Source organism: Lepeophtheirus salmonis, chromosome 8 (assembly GCF_016086655.4).
Source record: "Lepeophtheirus salmonis chromosome 8, UVic_Lsal_1.4, whole genome shotgun sequence".
Taxonomy (NCBI): domain Eukaryota; kingdom Metazoa; phylum Arthropoda; class Copepoda; order Siphonostomatoida; family Caligidae; genus Lepeophtheirus; species Lepeophtheirus salmonis.
This window is the reverse complement of record NC_052138.2, coordinates 10,621,057-10,634,580: the sequence shown is the minus strand read 5'-3', so window position 1 is coordinate 10,634,580 and position 13,524 is coordinate 10,621,057. Positions and strand designations below refer to the sequence as shown.

Genomic DNA, 13,524 nt, shown 5'->3' with positions numbered 1-13,524 from the left:
CCCATATAAATGCAAAAATTTTAACTTCTCTAGTCCAATGTGGATAAGTTGTAACTTGTACAATTAGATTTATTGATTTAATATCATAAAGATAATCCGGCTAGCGTATCATATGGTCCTTTTTTAAATATAGATTTATCTAATAAGATACTTACTATGTTTTCGTGCTCAAAAACATTATCCCTACATACATACTGAGAAAATAACATCACTGTTGTCTCAATAATTACGATTTCTCTTTGCAAAGAATTATAACATCAGCTGTGTGAATAGTTGCAATATTTCGCGTTTTTCTTTTGCTATGTTTGAGTATCAGGGATAATGAAAAAAAAAAAAAACAAGAAGGAAAGAAAATACACAGAATGACAAAAAACGTTACATCTGAAGAATCACTAATATATCGAAGTCATAACTTTCATACCCTCTGATCCAGTTTTCTGCTTTCTTTTTAATGACACAGCATATTTAAATATGCTTTTTGGATGTGTTATTAGTTATGGTATGATGACAGAGAGTGTTTGAATAATTGTGGATAACACAAGTAACTTATGTACTAGTATCTAATATGAATTTATTTGTATAAAGTTGTACATACAGAAGAGGATTGTGTGTTTTTTTGTTTTACAACGGTGAACATTTAACAGATGTTCATACCTATCGAATGATGAAGATAATACAAAAAAAAACTAAATAAATAAATAAAGCGTTTTCACTCTCTTTTATAATATATAAGAAGTGTCGAAGAACATACATTAAAGCTGGAGACTAATAGTAGCTGTGGTAATCTATGTATGAGAACTGGACAACAGAGCTTCTGTTCATGGTTGTCTGACTTTTAGGAGGAGGAGTGTTTGTGAATGCAAACAACAACGAAGACGACAACAACTCATTGTTGTGGTATCCATGGTTATGAAGAGGAAACGAAGGGTCTAATTGAGGATGTAAGCACGTAGCAGTGGTAGGACTATATACATAGGGCCAATCTCATCTACCCCCCTCTGAATCCTCCCTTTGGAACGTCTAGTTTTTACACTTCATGTAAAGGTATAATATTGTAGAAGTCATTGCCTTTATTGTATATCGCAAACTTTACTCCTACAAAAAGAAACAAACAGGCCCAAATCAGTTTGTACTTGATAGTTAGGCAACTGTTTACAGCTTATCATTAGATTAGAACATCTATTCACAAGATGGCGCAGATTTCCAAAGCTTGGCTTTTACACTTTGTATAGTACAATATTATATAATCCCTTGCATTTATTAAATATCGCAACCTTTCATTCTCAAAAAAGAAACAAAAGGGTCAAAAGTCCCTTGGAACTTGGTAGTAAGCCAATTCTTCCTAACTATGGAATTAATATTGCGTGCGAAGTGTAACATGAGCTAAAAAGTATATATCCGCAAGATGGCGCAGATGTACAAAGCAGTCATAATAAACAAATAAGTATATACAAAATACTAACAAAAAATAATGATCTCAACTTGGCGCCACTATCCTTGGGTATGTAAATAAACTACTAATAAGTAGGTATGCCATTTTTGAAAAGAATAAAAGAGCGCAAAGAGAAGGTGGGAGCGAGACATATGGTACATCTGAATGAAGACCCTTGATAATATTAGCTGCCTGTCATAAGATTTTGGAGGGAGAAAATTAATTACTCCTATAAAGAGGATAAACTTCGACATTCAAAATAGATTTCGATTCATAAATATATACTTATTTTATTTATGCATTTTTAAATGAATTTACACAAAAGATAGTCGAGAATGCTTACTTCAGAGAGAAGTGTTAACACAACGACCGTGTTCCCTTAACTAACTTCTGAACTCTTTTTTTTTTCATTTTTTCATTACAAAAAGGACATCTGACTAATAAGTTAACAAAGCTCATGATGCCCCAACAAATCAGTGTTCAAAACACACTGACTAGGGAAAAATCAGAAACATCGACAGCTGATATGAAAATACAATGTACAGCAAGAGTAGAACCTCGGAACTTGACGCAAAATGGTATGGAAACTTTACCTCGTCGGACTTGCGTTTCTTTTGAAAATAAAATACAGTTAGGGCTTCAGTCAAATCTATAGTTGGATTGCTGATTCAAAATTGTACTGACTTACTTATTGATGCTTCTTCAACAACAAGTTCCAGGGTTCTACTGTACATTTTTATGTAAGCACGGCGTACACACATCCCTAATCATATTTAGATAACACGGGACTATTCACACACCAATCTTCATTGTATCCATCAACATTTCTTCCAAAAAGATAAATTAATAAGTTTAAAAATGGTATGTTAGTTAGCCAATTCATTTCTCCAACAATTTTTCATTAATTATAAGAATTTGTTGTCGGATAAACACTAACAGCTTCGTGGTTCTATCTATCGACGCTCAAAATACTAATAAGGGATAAGAAAAGAAGAAAATTGACAGCTAACAAGAAAATTCATAGAAGTTGTTGATGTTTTGGGGATAGCATTGTGATAATATATTTCACTAATACGAAATGTACCATGTATTTCTTTATGTTAGCTGTTGATTTGTCCACTTCTTTTGCATTTTATTGTATATCCGAAAGTAAGTAGTTAATTACTATAAGTTCACTGCTTAACATTAACTAATTAGATTTCTACAAATCTACTTTTATAGCACTAATAAGGGGTAAGAGAGGTAAAAACTCGACAGCCGACATTAAGGTACATAATGCATTTTCATGCTATGTAGAGGGGATAACTCTCTGAAAAATTGCTCTTAAATCTTAACGTTGGTTAGAATAACACGCTAACTATCAGTTAATTTAGGACCTTTTTATTTCTCTTACTGAAGTGAAGGCTGAGTGATCCATTATTATAGATAATATCGCGATGATATCAAAAGAGAAATTTCTGTAGAACTACACTATTACTGTATGTGTAATGGACATGTCTTGCAGAAAATTCAAAAGAAAAATATATCTATATATAAATTTTTGGATATGTTCATTGTAGAAACGTTCTCCATGTTGAAAAACACAAACCAATTAAATATCACCACCCTTAATTTGATAATTACCTACACATACCACGTTCTTACAAGCCAGCCAGCCAGTCAAATAAATTCTTTCAATAGGTATTAAAATAATAAAAATAATAATTACTGTGACTTATGATATTATTACATAATAACATATTCCTCCAAATACAATTTCCTCCCAAAATAATAGTATAATTAATGAATTAATAAAATGTTACCTTTTTGCAGAGCTCGGAAAGAGCAGGTCCTTCATTCTGTAGGACTCTAAGGCTACAACTGAGTTTGATTTATTGTGAATTAACATATCAATCATTCTTGCACATTCAAATTGGATTAAACACGCACACAAATAGACACTTGCAAACAGAGGAGAGAGAGAGATTGTGAAAATGCGAGTGAAGTCATAGAAAGGCTAGCAAGATATACAATTTTGTGAAGTAAAACGTGGACTATTAATTAATCTTATTTTTTTTCCATTCATATAGGAAGGTTTAGTGATTATTTTTGACATTCTGGTTCAGACAACATTTGTGCATAAACTAAGTATAATAAACATTTCGTAATCATGACTGAACAATAACCCAAAAAGCAAGGTATCTCGGATCTCCTAGATACTGAAATTGAGGTGGGAATTATTATGGGCATTGTGAAGTGCTCTTGGAGCCTGGTTTTCAAGGTGGAGAATGGAGAAGACATCTCCAGAAAAACAGAAAGTGGAGGGCACAATTGAAAAAAAGGCCGATAACAAGGCTGAATTCTGGTCCAAAGAGATGCAACCCCTTCTTCACCGGATTTCAACCCACTGGACTTGACTGTGTGGGTACTTTGGAGAAGGAAATAACACACAAATATTGACTCAATGGAAGCTGCCGTAGTGGCTGCGTGGGACAACTTCACTGAGAGTTTGTCATCAACTCCTACAAGGCCTTTGGATGACGGTTAAAGGCTGTGATTGATGCTGAAGTTAGCCATATCGAGTGACCAAGTTTGCAAAAACCTTCTTTAAAAGTTTTGTTAAAATGATATTTTCTTTTGATATTATTGAAAATAAAAATAATAGAGTATTTCTAAAGCAATCCCTCGAGTCCACGTTTTGCTGTCAAACTCAGTACGTATGTATATGAAATGACGGATATAATATTATCTATGTGTGTACAATATAGATATCACCATATTTAGATATTGTATCAACTATTCATCACTAACATGTAACAAGTGTAGAAATAACTCTACGTACCATGAAAGAAGATGGATGAAAGGGGAGGAGGAAGAGGTTCTTTCAAATAGGTTGAGGATATGCAATTTAAAAATATCATCACTCCTAATCAGAGTACAATAATCAGGGCCGTTGCCCCCCCCCATGTAATGATAGAGTAGTTAAAAATGAGATATTTGAGGAGTAGTTATGAAATTACTTTATTATAAATGCATTTTGGAAGCCCTTTGAAAAAAAGAAGAAATTTGTCCGCCCATTTGAACAACGAGCGTATGTCAATGGGTTAACTCGCTAATACAAAAATATAGAATGTATTTTGATGTTAACTGTCGATTCCCTCATTTCACTAGATACATCATGGCTATTTCATAATTTACTCTTTCATATAATTTAACTATTACGTAAGTTATTATATATTTATGCTCCGTTTCCAAAAAGATAGTAATACAATTTCTTTTAATTCCTAGTCGTATATAACACATGGGCTGAAATGTCCCGGCCTTAACAAAATAAACACGTATTTCTTTTTTTTTTCGGTTTATGAAGGGGAGTTCTGATAAAACTTTTCAAGGCATTGCTTATCTTGAACGGTATTTAAAAAAAAAAAAACAGTGTAAAATTAAAGTATGAAATTATTTTTGATCAAATGTTTTGGAAATAACATAAGTAGTGGCACAGTTAGCAGATAGTCATGAAATTTTGACAGCTGTCTTTTGAAATTTGGTACTAACTAAAAATGAGGTGAATGGCTAGGAAGATGAAGAGCCCCCATCCACGGTGTCCAGGGCTCTAAAAAAGGCTGGAGAAAAGTCTCTGCTGCGTATTCCTCGGTCTCTGTTGATCCACACGGACAAAATGTCCGTGTGGATCGTGGAAAAAATATATTGATCCGCCCAAGGGAACCTGTGAACTCATTGTGATCTTTTCTGATCAGAATACCTTTACTGTTGACCCTGTTTTCAACAGGCAGAATAATCGAGTAGTGCCATTTAAGGATATAACAGAGAAGCACCGATATTTCTCAATCAAACACACTCCTTCAGAGACAATTTTAGGTCTGGTTGCATCCAACCAGAAGGCCATAAATCCCATGTGGTTACCTTTATGTTACAGACTGAAGGCTGTACGTTCAAAATTATGGACACCAAAGTTTTCCCAAGGATCAAATCCATAGTTTGCAATTCTTCATGGGAGTTCCAATAATATGGAACTTCTTCCCACACAAGTAAACCCAAGAGTGGATCTAGGCCAACATGCACATCCGGGCAAAGGACTTCTGACCGCCGCAGAGCTCCGACCTCAATCCCCAAGACTATTCAATCAAGATGTACGTGGACTCCTAGATCTACAGAATACGCCGAAACAGCACCCACGTCCTGAATACCTCCGTTAACAATGCCAAGGCCTCCATGAGTGCCAAGTACATTCATAAGGTTGCAGCAGCTTCTACTCCCGCCTGGAGCTCACCATCAATTCTGAGGGCAGACACATTGTCTAAAACTTGTTCTTTGGGTTTCAATTAATAATTAATAGTTAATACACTTGTTTCCTAATTCTCCCAAGATCCTTCCATGGACTTCAATACTTAGTGTGTTAAAATGCGTAAATAACAACAGTTAGCTCGGTATATATATATATAGATAGACGACAAAAAATGGGGCTAGTCATGCCATTCTGATTTACAACCCTACGTATAGTAAATCCTTCGTAATCAGTAAGAGCAGTATGAATATACTCACATATAATTGTAACTAAACATGATGGAAAGTGACCTATTTCGTAATATCCAAAAGAAGTTCATAACTTCCTCAGTTATGAACACGTATATAAAGGTATTTATGACTTATTTCGCTTGCAAAATCAAGCCATTACATGTGCTCTCATGAATCTACTCATTCATTTTTGTATAATAATTTCTACACCACGGTATAATGGGTACTTGATAATGATGATAAGTCTAATACTGTAAGTCTATTTGAATGTGCCAGCATTAAACGAGAGGTCGGATTGAAGGAAAGAGGGTTTTTTTTTTTTTTTTTTTTCCTATCCTGAATAAATAAATACATTAAAAAAGTCGGAACAGAGAAGACGTGATAGAATTTCGAAGAAAATGAAAAGAAATATTTTGAGAAATGATTATATGTATGTTCATTTTTCTATAGAACATTGTGTGTGAAAGTAAAAGAAAAATTGAAGCCCTGGAAGGGGCATGCACTATGCAATACCTACCTATATAATATATTATTGTTAGTGATGCAATAGTGTTGGATTTCGATCTGAAAATTCTAGATAGGTCTGAGACCATAATAGCTATTAGTGAACAAAACTATTTGGGTCCTTTAAAGAAGTTCGGTCAAGTCACTAACAAAAAAATGTACATAGTATTTTCTTGTCCCTTATGAGTGTTCTGTACGTTAATCGGATAAATTTGTATTCGCTCTTGGTATGCTGGAAACAATTCTCAGAAATTATTGAATAGGAATTCCATATTCGAAAAAATTGTTCAACATATACTAACTGATTTTGGGCCTTGTTCAGTTGGTTTTTTTTTTTTTGAAGAAAGGTTGCGTGAAAAAATAAATAATAAAGCTAACGACGTGTGGACTAGTCCAAAGAAAAATTCGATCTTGATTGTTCTTACAAAAAAATCAGCTCCTTTAAAACTCAGTCTACGGAGCATTGTGGATAAATTGGAAGTTTTTCAAATTATTATATCTCAGGTCCTACTTTGAATTTCGCGATAATAATTGCTTTGCTCTAAGTGGCTGAAGTATTTCTTTCTGTATACTTTGTTTACAGAAAAAGCCAAGGCCATAAGAGCCGATTACTGTCCAAATCTTTTGAACTAGCTGGAGCACAATGAGACTTCAAAAGTGATTGTGCATGTCGATGAGATAAAGTTTGTTGTTGGACACAAATTACTTGGCAAAATGCTAGAGTGAATGCCCGTGTTCCGACTTAAGCCCCACCAGTTTTGAATGCAAAGAATATGGGCGGAGCCATAGTAATTTTATCGAGGCTAGATTTAAGATCAACCTAGCTGAGTACCTCAAGATCCTGAAAGTCGTCTTGGTACCTTGATAGAGGAGAAGTTTGACATGATCTAGTCTGAAATCTGGCCAAGTAATAATCCAGACTTGAACAATCTCGATTACTAAATCTGGGACATCCTTCAAAAACAGGTAAACAATCACTACTACTGCAATGTTAGCCCCCTTAAAGGTAAGCATCAACAATTAATGCAGGATTATCTAAGCTGATCATGTAATCAAGGCTGCAGCACCATTCCGGCAAAGGATCACAAAGATTATTGAAGCTGGAGGAGATCACATGGAATGGATCAAAACACAAGATCACTGGCAACAACTTCACAAATTTTCATTAGATTTGCTCAATAAATCTCCATGCTATAAATTTTTTAGTTTGCCGAGAATAAATTACCAATTTATCTGCAAAGCCCTGTAGATCGATGATCCTATTGATGAATTGCTGATGATACCATATTTGTTTCAAAATTAGGAATTAGGAAGCTTGCTTCCTTAACATCACATGAAGAAGATAAACATGAGTGAGGAGAAAATCGGTCCATAGATTGGAGATTAAAAAACTCAGACTACGATTTTAAATTTTGTTCAACGAACCGCGATCACGGTTTATACAAAACACCTAAAGACTAAACTGGGGGAAATAATTCAATATTGAACGTAGAACCAACACTAGTCTACACAAATATTAAGTATGTATTTGAAAGTAGGAAGAAGCCTGGAAATTACCCATATTGTGTGAACCAAGTGATTACCCTGAATGTCACGAGAACATGCCCTTCAAACGTTCTTTAGGCCATTGCCAATTCACATTCCAATGTGAGAATAAAATCACTTTGTTAAGGTTGGATGAAAATAATATATATAAATCACTTCACTCTAAATTATATGTACATAAAAATCGTCATTCAATGAAAGAAGATACACACAAGAGATGTGTGTTGTGAGGAGAGGAATACATATTGATATGTAACTTGGAGTGCATCAACCTTTGGGAGAAATGTTGATAAGAGCTCTTGTTCAAATAATATAATTAAGTATACACAGAATATGGCAGATAGCAACTTGTTATTCAATTGGACTCAAATGGTATTTTTACGACATAAAAATGCATCGCTTCCTTGTGAATGATATAATTATAACGACTCACAATGTACAATTTTAAATAATATATGATTGAGATCATTAGTCATTTATTATTTTTTGCAGTATGGGATCCACAACAAATAAAAAACACGATTAAAATGAGCGGATTGGTAATTATATCAAGAATTTTGAAACAAATGTATAAAAGATTGAAATCGGATTAAAGATGCAAAGACGAAAGGGGTTATCGATTAAGTTTTTATAGGTCCGAGTATTCCTGTATAAATATCAAGTTGCAGTTTAATAATACTTAAATCCGAAACCTCAGCTCAAGCAAAAAATATCCGCACCCTTATGGGGTTGGCAACAGGATGATGTCCCCTGTTACACCCTCAAAACGACTTGCTATTGGTACCATGAGTACTGCTACGACTGGGAGTCCAAGGATATTTTTTGGCTTCTTAGCTCCTTCGACTCTAATCTGATGAATGATTTTGTCTCGAGCTACTTTAAGTCAATAGAGGTCCTAACACCACCAATAAGTCCCTGATTTACTCCAACATCCTGGAGAGCAAGAATTTAGATCGATTGTAGTTTCCATGGCCTGCAGGCGGTTCAGGATCCGAATCAAGGCCGTTATTGAGGTACACGGAAAACTACATTGAGTGAAATATATTCTAAGTAATATTGTATCTGCTGCTCAGTTGTTGTTTTTTTTTTTGTCGAATAAATCTTAATATGACTATTTCATGTTAATTTAAAGTAGATAGATCAAAAGCGCCGGTTTCGTTGTTCTACCCTGTATATGTTGCCCGTCAACAGAAAAGCAAGCTTGAATGATCTTTCTCAAAATTGTATCTGGATTATATACATTTGTAATTGTTGACGAATTATCACCTATTTCTATTATAAAATTATTCTTACGAACCCTTTGGGTATGCCGTAAATAACCCCTTAAATAATCCAAAATTGAATGAGAAATTGACAGATTAAATTTGAAAGGGGTCAATATAAGTCAATTTAATTTAATGAAGGTTCCGAACTGTCTTAAAAATTCTTGAGTATCTTAATTCATTCTACAAATTTGAATAATACGCCTATAATTGAATCAAATATGTCTCTAAAATATTGGACTGTATATATATATATATATGTGAAGTAAAAAAATTAATTGAGATTGTTTCATTTTCTTGATTTTTTTTATATTGACGCACAATGTATATAATAGTGTCATAATACGCACTCAACCATACAACTTTCTCATATAACTATTCTACTTGGTCGAAACAAGTGAGGGACTAATGGGCCCTATAGTTCCGACGCTACTATCCCAGCTCTAATTCAGTCATAAATGATAAAATTCAATCACATGAAAAGATAAATGGTTCTTAGACAATAATATTAGCAATGTGAAGCCTCTTCTGTCCGAATCTTTTACTCAACATCAATACTTTTGACAGAATGGTTCGAATTCTGCACTTCGAGTTCGAATCAAGTGAAAAGTTCCAGCTGATAAATACTCCAGTCCAACTTAAGCCCAAAACTCTTACATACACAATGCAGATATTATCGGGATAGACAATGGTCAAAGTTATTATAAAAAGGAACTCAAAATTAATAGATTAGAAATCATCAAACAACGCAGATATAGATAAGATCACGTCTACAAAATTTATCAAGGATGAGAATGATATATTTTTTGTAAGTCTTTTTCGAATATTTTCAACCGAAAAAATTAGGAGTCATTTTCCGCCACAGGATTCTACATTCATTGTTGTTTGTATGAATAAATGTTGATTTTTTCCCTACGTTTAAATTAATTATTTTGTTTTTTTAATCATTACACGAGGCAGGAACTTCCATGGTATCATAAAGAAACAAAAAAATATAACAAACAGGAAATCAAATGACAAAACAACCCCTTCTTCTCATTTTTGAGCAGAGAAAATAGGTTCATTAAATTTAAAAAAATCGTGAAAACAAGTCCAAGGATTGTTGAACTAATTAATTTTGTATTTAAAAATGATGTAATCGTGAATCCCTCACAAAGCTCTTGATAAAAGCTGCTCAACAAAACAACTTAAACTCCACAATTATTCATCATTAATTATTTAGGTTAATAATAAAAAAATTGTACACATTTAATTGCTATTATTATCCTCATTCGCTTTTTTTAAAATTATTTTTATAGTTTTTTGAATTGTACGTAGGACATAGAGTCAAAATATGGATTCAAATCATGGAAAAATATCTGAATAAACCTAGGTAATCCTTAAATCATTGAAAGAGTGCCGTGATGATGCTGAACGCATGCTTTAACTCAATCGCAAAAAATATGTCGAAAAAAAACAACTTATATGCATATAAATAATCGAATACAAAAAGTAACAAAAATTACAATAATTTATTGTAATTTTACACATAAAATATTTATTTTATAAAAAATAAAATCAACAAAACCTACTAACAATTTTGTAAAGCCTTTAACTTTTTGTATGTACTGTATATATATTAACCATATGAAATAAGCTAAGGCTTTGATAGATAATGTTAATTATGAGAACAGGGTGGTCTCCTTTGAGAACCAAAAGACATGAGTAGGCAAAAAACAAACAAACAAAATAATCAACACCGTAAGCTATATATATATATATATCGGGTGCGTAATTGAAAAATAGACATTTTGAATCTGGAATTTTAACAAGTTTAATTTCGGAAACAAGAAGAACTATATTAGCTAAACTTTCTACAGACGTTAGCACGTGAGTTGTCATTTCTAATCTTCAATATAGCCTCCATCGACTTATATGCGCCGCTGCAAGCTCTGAGAGGGGGTAATATTGTAATTAGGGCCATGGAGTTCCAATTCTCATAAATGGAACCCTAGAGTGTTTCAAAATTTGATACATTTCTCCAGAGGGCCCTTGACTAGATATGCGGAGAGAAAGAAAAGTTGAGCGGGTTGGCACAAGTTATGATTTTATACAAGTTGCTCCGAAAAAAATGAGATGAATAATTGTAAATGAAGGATTTACAGTAGTACTTGGGATGAGGATCATGAAATAATTAAATATTGTATGAATGATGGATGTATTAATGACTATTTTAATATAAATACTAATATATGATTTTCTAAGGCAGAATATATAGTTCAAATGCCCACAATTATATTACACATAAATACATAAAATCAAAATGAAATGATTATATCGATGTACAGTTGGTAATTATAATTACCGATTTTGTAATTAAATAATGCATTTCAAGAGGAAGAAATTGAAACTTATACAATTTGTTTATACAGGTTGAAACTTGTGCAGACATCGCAGCAACATATACACAACATACAAATATGAGAATATTTTTTTGGAGGGGGGCTTAGAAATTTCAGGGTGAGGGTATTGAGTCCCTCCACAAAAAAAGGGGTTAGCGATGCTCCTAGTGGTCACATTGTTTTCGCACAGAATGTAATTATGGTATCAAAAAAGGAATTTGTAATCACTTCAGGTTGTGGTCTTGTTGAAGCTTGTCTCAATTGGCGTTGTAAATAGTCTGCCTACTTTCCTAAGTCAAGTTTCAGATGTTGGTGTTAATTCCGCAAAAAATAGAGCAGCAGCCAAGATTCTTTTGTCTCTTTGTGCACCTCATTTTTCGATTGATTCTGTTAATTTTTTGGAGGTGGGTGTCAATACACAGCTTATCACCCTATGGAAGGAATCATCAATTCCTCCCAAGGGTGTTTCTTATTCCCTTATAAGTATCCAGATTTCAACTACGAACCCTGTAAATACCTATGTACTGTACAGGAAGAAGCAACGTTGCGGAAAGTTTATATTGTATACAAAATACGTAAGGGATTATTGCTGTTAAAGAAGTTATGTTTTTGACAATTGTACATATATTTTTTAAAATAAACAGAAATAACAAAACCTATTTCCTTTTTAAATGGAATTAAACTATGGGAAAATGTTGTTTATTATTCGAATAATGTGTTTTGTTTTATTATAACTTTACTAAGAACAATTTTCTCTTCCGTTGAGTGAGGGTTGATGAGGGCTGCAATTTGTAACTTGGTAATTAGGAAAATAGTATGTATATAGAGGTACATGTCATACCTCCAAGGAGGGAAAATATATATTCATGGTGGTTCTTAATCCTTTATATAAGCGAAACGATTAATTTATCAATCCCCTGCTCAACCCTTACAAATCTGTAGCACAACTTTAAAAACAGCATTTCTCGCTGCAACAAGCATTCTATTTTAGTACAAGGATGGTGAATAATGATTATTGTATTTTAATAGTAGTAGTGAAGATAATTCAAAAATATCATATGTGCTAGGAATATTATAATGATATGTATTCCGTATTCACTAATAAGGAAAACAAATCATCACGAATGAATTTTGACCACCAAACAAAACAAAAAAAAAGTAAATATTACAGTCAAAACTTTCTCTTGGGAAAAAATCAGTTAGACACGGCTTTGTTCCTACTCATCGTGATCATATAGTGGCGCGTTGTGGCCAAGTAATTAATAGACTCAATGATTTGTTCATACGCAAAGTAAACCTACTCTGCACAGTCCTTATTTGTTCGACTGAAGGGGAGTCAAATATTATAGTAAATTAATAGGAAATGAAGGAAACTTACCTTTCTCAATAATTTATAATGTATGAACAGTAATTAGCTATTATAAGAATCACAAGATATTTTTAAGAATATAAAAGTAAATCACATGTAACAGAAAAAGTATAAAAAGAGGAAGTGAGGAGGGTGCTCAGTGATAGACAGGAGTCAACTAAGGAGAATCGTTTCAACGGTGAATTTTATTTTGTTTTTTATGTGCCCGCGCTCAGACGTTACACTAGGAGCTAGAGCTGGAAGAAGAACTTAGAGAGGGCGGAATATGGACGTACGTACTGTACTACTACAAAGAGGGACCAGGATTGCATGATGAATTATGAAAAGGATCAGCAAGATTGGATTTGGGTATCAAAGGCTATGTCTGGGGATCTATGAGGTTTAATTATATATTATCAAACACTTTTTTTATCGAAGTTTTATGCATGCTTCAGGACTCATTTATCCAACTCCAGAATTATTATAATATCGAAAACCAAACTGAATACCTATTACAATCAAAATTAATTGAACTCGACT

The 13,524-nt window shown here is 33.3% G+C and overlaps 1 protein-coding gene across 2 annotated transcripts in view; it reads right to left on the bottom strand.

Moving 5' to 3' along the window:
* Positions 1-13,229, bottom strand: part of LOC121122711 (uncharacterized) — a 30,450-nt gene extending 17,221 nt beyond the window's left edge. The window contains exon 1 of one of the 2 annotated variants that reach the window (XR_011781354.1): positions 13,015-13,229. The gene's annotated coding sequence lies outside the window, so the exon portion shown is untranslated. The remainder of the gene's footprint in view (positions 1-13,014) is intronic. The other variant, XM_040717736.2, reaches the window with a different exon arrangement.
* Positions 13,230-13,524: the final 295 nt, after the last annotated feature.